Raw genomic sequence first — 6003 nt, 5'->3', positions numbered from 1 at the left:
TGGTTAGAGTATTTTAATTGCCGACGTTCATGTGTCAATCAAGCATTCGTGATTACTGGAATTATCCGTTCGTCTCGTTTCGATTCCACCTTCATCTATCTCAGCGCATGTGTGTGTAATCATAGAAAATTTTACGTAGCGTGCGAGCGTTATTTACCGCGAGTATTTAGTTTAGCATTAGAAGAGAGTTGTTGGAGGTGAGGCGGCGGTTATTAAAGGCACTGTGCGGCGACCCGCTGCGCGCTTTTCGCTCCTTTTGTGATCCGCGCGCGCGTATTAAGAGCGCCGAGATTTTCCATCGCAATTAACTGCACCTAATTTGATGTTATGTAATTTATTAGAGAAAGATTCGGATGCGCTGCGGCGGGTTCAACGTTCATCAAGCAGTAGTAGGGCAGCTATGCTATTATGCAGTCGGTGGAATAAGAATAAGGGCCGCTGATTATTGTACTTTTGGTTTTAACCCTTTCTGAACTGTGTTTTGCCTTTTCAACATGCCAATTATCCATGAAAACTGAAACAATCATTTCGAATGTTTACTGCTCTAGAAAAATACATAAAATGTCAGACCCACGCAAAGCAGACTCTAATTTATTTATTCTACGGTGTGTATCGGGTAATTAATCAATGATTTTTCACTGTTGGTGCTATCGAATATTAAAATCTTCTGGTGTCGCAGCCGCTCAAATAGCAATTGACCTCGCTTCTATTCGTAAACGATTTCTTAATGTGTCAATTTCACCAGTCGATATCTGGAGGCAATTGATCAATTTACTACCAAACCACCCACTTAATTGAGAGCGCATACAGACGGTTTAAATTTTAACATGTCATTACACATGAAGCCTGTGTAGTAAGAAATGCGTCAATACGTGTGTTGTGAATCCAACACAAACGACAACATGTCACCGGAGGTCAAGGCTCGGAAGTGGGTGACGTCCGAGAGTTGACGTTATTTATAACTTTCAGGCTGGTCGCGCGTTTTCTACACAATCGACATTGGCTTACAAACGTCTCGTCGTCATTTCTGGTGTGATAACATGCAAATACAAATAAATCACATCAACTGCAATCAAAATCAAGTTTATCTCAATTTTATCACCGAGTGCATTGAATAATGTAACAATTTTATCAGTTGTGTGAGTGTTTATTTATTTTCTTCTCATAATAATCTACCCACATTTAATTAACCAAACGTGTGGTTGGTATTGAATCGATCTGCATTCGATAAAATTACCATAAATAATGGCGCGCATTATGGCCGCACTAATCGCTTGTTATTAATTAATTAGTTGTTCAAGCGCCACCATTTACGACAACTGCTCACCGGCGATTTTCTAACGGTTTCCGAACGGTAGTCGCTCTGTATCCATCGGTGGAAATAAATGAATATTCATTTTCACTTGCATCATAATCATAATTGTTAATTGTAAACGCAAAAATATTAAAAAACCCTAAGTGTATAGTGTAATTATGAAAATAAGACATAAAACTTTACTTAAACACTAATGCATACATAATTCTCATAATGTTTAATTAAAAATATTAAAAAAGCAAGTAATATCAGATTAGCACCTAATTTAAAACATTTGTAAGTTATAGAATGTACATGGTAGAGTTATAAAGTTCGATATGTTGGATGGTTGGGTTAGTAGTCGAGCGCGGCTGCAATAATTCAACAGTTCTTTATTAAAAGCAGCCGGTTGGTCAATGTTGGCACAATCTTAACGAAGAATAGCTACTTATTATACGCTTCTCTTATTTAGACATTAGTGTACGCTTGCCGCTTCTGAGTGCATGTTAGTGTGGAGTACTCGTGTGGTTATATAAAAGCGTAGCATTCGAGCGCTCGTTTTGTAATTAGCGATCTTGCTTTGCGTTTTGTATATGCACACACGTGAATACGTCGCTTGCATGCATATGTTGATGTAGTGTTGTTCCACGTATCTATGACAGTTCGTGTTTTCGTTTTTTCGAAATGAGTTTATTATATTTGATGGTAATTATTCCCTGGTTATAATTTATTGTTTTGTACGCAGGCGTAGTTATGCCGTGTTTTGATTAGTTAACACCGGTTGTTGTTAATAACTGGTTGTTTATTAAGTTTTACATGCATTGATGATCACATATATTCCTATTTTGTATGATAAGTGTGTAAAATTATAGTTTTAGCCACGATAACTTACATAAACTCACAAAAATGCTAAAATTTTAGTTTTTTTATGATAAATTTCTTGTGGAGCATTAAAAAAGTACTTTTACGCACCAGTGCTAAAAGATTCAACTTTATACACTTTAAATTACAGTAAAATTTTTAATTTTTCAATTTTTGTTTGGGGTTTTAATTTTGGGGTGGGTGAAACTGGTACTTTGTGTTACCATCTCACCCTAGTGGGGTTGTCCAATCCAGAAGTTCATAAACCACCCCTCGTTCAACCAAACTTGTGCAACTTGATGGTAGGTTATTATCATTCGCCTCGCGGTGTTGAACGTATCAGACGATTTTAGTGCGTTGAAATGTGGTGTTCAATTTTGAGTGAAGATTGTGCAGAACTTTCTTGAAAGCGATTTAATCAATACTTCCACAATCTGCAAAAGGTGAGTGCATTATCATCGATAAAATTCACGTGCGCAATGTGCACGGCCCAATTTAATTATAAAGAACGCGCGATTGAATGCGATTCCGACGCGATTAATTACATTTATTGAAGAAGCACCAGCCGAAAAAGACGATTGCGCATTGAGCGTGCAGAGATAAAGAGCGCGTAATGAATACTTTACGCGGACTCGCGCCACGATCAATTTGGTCATACAATGGCACAAGTTGAAGTGAATCGATACCGGAAATTGGCAAAATTACCGAAAAGCTGAGTGCATAGTGCATAATTCAGAGTAATAACAATTTCGCAATTATTCGTAATTTAATTTTTTGATATCATCGGCGTATAAAAAGTTTGAGTTAATGTTTATGATAAAGAATATAAAGAATATGTTCTTTAGGGGAAGTGGCTTTCCCACGAAGCAGTACTGTGACCCTTCGTAATATGAAATAAGAATAAGAATAAAGCAAACATGAGTCGTAAAAGTAAAAGTCGCTCTTCCCAGTTCCGATGTTGAGTTCCCCTTTGATAAATATTGCATTGTATTATTGTTGGAATGTCGGAAATATGTCGAGGGTACCAATACCCTCTCACTTATATAAATTGTGAATATTTGCAATGCTGTAAGCGCGAAAACAAACGAATGCAACTCACGACGCTAACAAATTGCAGGCGAATAAAGCTATATAAGCCGTGCATCCCGCCGTCCAATTAGTGTAAATGAGTGAATAAGTGTAAATATCCAAGGGATCGTGTCCGGCGCGGCTTCTCAAGAAGCCCACTCGTGATTCTATTGACCCGCGAGCGCAGGCGGCGAGATGCGCGCGGAAAACCGGTCCGGGCCGCGGTCAAATAGACTGGCGCGCGCGCGAGTGCGAGCGGCGCATGGAAGCAACAGGTGGAGGATCAGCGCGCTTGCCGGATGATGATCGCTATGGGCAAACGGGGGAAGCGCACCGCGTCGCACACCTTTCGCGCGCGGCGCGCTTCGCGAGCTGGTAGCGTGGTAGCGCGCCTGATCACGGCCGACGGTGAAGAGCGATCGCGGTGTTTGCGCGCGGCGTGTTCGCTCCTTCGCGGTCGTGTCGCCGCCGGCGCGGTCCTCCCACCGACGCGCGTTTATGCCGCCCTGCTAACGCTAGACTGTGTTTCGGCGCTCCGCGCTCGCAGGAATCCTGCGGAACGTTCCCGCAACTATTTTACAGCTTCAATAGAGAGCGTACGTAGGTACATCATACAAACATCATCACGTATTTTCTTAAAAATTAATTTTATTTTACCTTGTCGCGAATCATGCTGCGTTTAAGCCTAAAATAGTTTGTTTTATAGCCAGTAGATGTCGCACCCTACTTCCCTTTGTGTGAATTTTTGTTATCCTAGGTCCGCAAAAATGATTTCCTAACGTTTTGTGAACAAGAATTTATTTTCCGTGGGCTTAAATATTTATATTGATAGTTAATTAGAACCTCAATAAATAAAGCAGCGGCTGGAATTAGGAATGTGTACCGTTTGTAACAACACCCACTGTTTTACAACGCTCGTTACGACTTATGCTACTTAACCAACGAATCGATTTGCATTCGAAATCGAATCTAGTCCAACCAACGCGTGCTTTGGAAATTAATTTTCTGAATTAAACTTTAAAAAATCATAAATCATAAATTTTACAACTACAAAGATTATCAGTTAAAAAAACTGTAAAAATTCTGTAGATTTTAATTATACGGTTAAAATGAAAGTGAAACTTAAATTTATGTCCGTGAAAGGGTTGTAAATACAGCGGTCATAAATCCTCCACCCGATATCTCTCATTAGGCGCAGACAGTAGTACACACACCTATAGGGGTACGCGTTGTGCGCAACAAGAAGTCAAGTGTGCGGCTCAAAGGGGATGATGAATGTTGCGGGTGTGTTGACGTGCCGGCGTCACGCTGTGCGCGAGTCGCCGTGCTGGTCGATGCACCCGCTGCGCCAACACGGGGGTGTTGCGCGCTAACTGCCATTATTTACTACCCTCCGACGCGCTTAAACAACCCTATGTTATGTTATAGACTCTGCACGATGTGTGTGAATTTAAGCGCCGGTGATCAACAGGTTAACGCAAGCGAATCGTGTGTTGGTTGCATTTCGATTTTGATTTTCTTGCAGTGGAAGCGAAAAAATCTAAATATGCAAATGACCGAACGCAGATTAAATCTTCGACCGCTGTGAACATTAAACGTCTTCTTTATGAACTGGATAACGATCAAAGATTGAACATCTCTCTGTGTCGCGACTTCTTACAGTTTCTTACAGTTTCGTACAGTTGTTAGAGAGGCTTTATTGCCTTCCTGCATGTGACCCGATCGGATGCGCTTCGAACTGTCGCCAATTAAATTCCGAAACGTACTCGCATCGGAAGTTAATCGATTTTAATTAACGACGTTTGACTTGCAGATCAAACCATTCAACTGGAACCAAACAGACTTAATATTCCAGTTGAAAAATAAAATAAAACAATATTTTTGTTTAATATTTTTCACAAATACCAGACGTCAATACGAATGTTGCGTTATAGCATTCCATTGCATTCGATTTCTTTTTCTTTCTTATACACGTGTCCCGAGTGTACGTGTTGGCGTCGCGACTTGATTAATCTATTAACACCCCCGCGGTTTTAACAACACGCCATATTACAAGTCGTAAATTGAATTGAAAAATTTCTTGTCGGCATATATTACGCCATTACATATTCGTTTGCGTTGTGGAAAGCTTCTGTATCGGACATTGCGCAGACAGAACAAAAAAAACTTACAAATACAAACAGTTTGTAGGAATGACTTGGGCGCGTATAATTATAATGGTTATCGTTGACCATAAGTGATGAAAAATTTATTGGACAGCCAAGTCTACAGAAATACGAGTAAACGGACAATAGAATGAAAAGAAAATTTATTTAGGCGTAAAACAGTGGAAATACCTAATAACAGGGTTAGTTTGATTAATAAAATATCACTTAGGTGGTCATGTTTGTATTGTGTGTGGGTCACACTTAAATTTCTTAATTATTTACGTATTTTGTGTTGTTTATGCAACTTTTTATGCACGTCAGCGTGTAAAAATGCCTGCATTCCGTATTTTCTATCCTGGCTTCTATTTTCTATCAATTTGGCATTTAATGTTTCACCTGCTGTATAGAAGCAATGTTTGCGCGCGTGTGTCTCGTGTAAAAACCGTCTCGGGCTTTATGCGGCGCGCGTGCCACACATCGTACGATTTCAAAAGAAGCCAACAATGCGCACGAGACAGCCGCAGCGCTCGGCGTCTCGCAATGCGCCATTGAAGACGTCGATGGCACATCGCATTCAGCCCGCAGCTAACACAACACAACACGCATGATATCATATGTGCGCGCCTCTTTGGC

General features: G+C 40.3%; 1 long non-coding RNA gene across 1 annotated transcript; it reads left to right on the top strand.

Annotated features, from left to right (window-relative positions):
- The first annotated feature begins 1017 nt into the window (after positions 1–1017).
- Positions 1018–1509, top strand: LOC135789461 (uncharacterized). The gene is made up of 2 exons (XR_010547569.1): positions 1018–1139; positions 1293–1509. It is a non-coding gene; the product is annotated as an uncharacterized lncRNA (long non-coding RNA).
- The last annotated feature ends 4494 nt before the right edge of the window (positions 1510–6003 follow it).

Source organism: Atheta coriaria, unplaced genomic scaffold, assembly GCF_025399875.1.
Source record: "Atheta coriaria isolate IRGN ID8LTWV9N9 unplaced genomic scaffold, Caltech_Dcor_3.1 hic_scaffold_3_pilon, whole genome shotgun sequence".
NCBI classification, from domain to species: Eukaryota; Metazoa; Arthropoda; class Insecta; order Coleoptera; family Staphylinidae; genus Dalotia; species Dalotia coriaria.
Note: the sequence above shows the minus strand (reverse complement) of the source record. Positions and strands in the feature narration are given on the sequence as shown.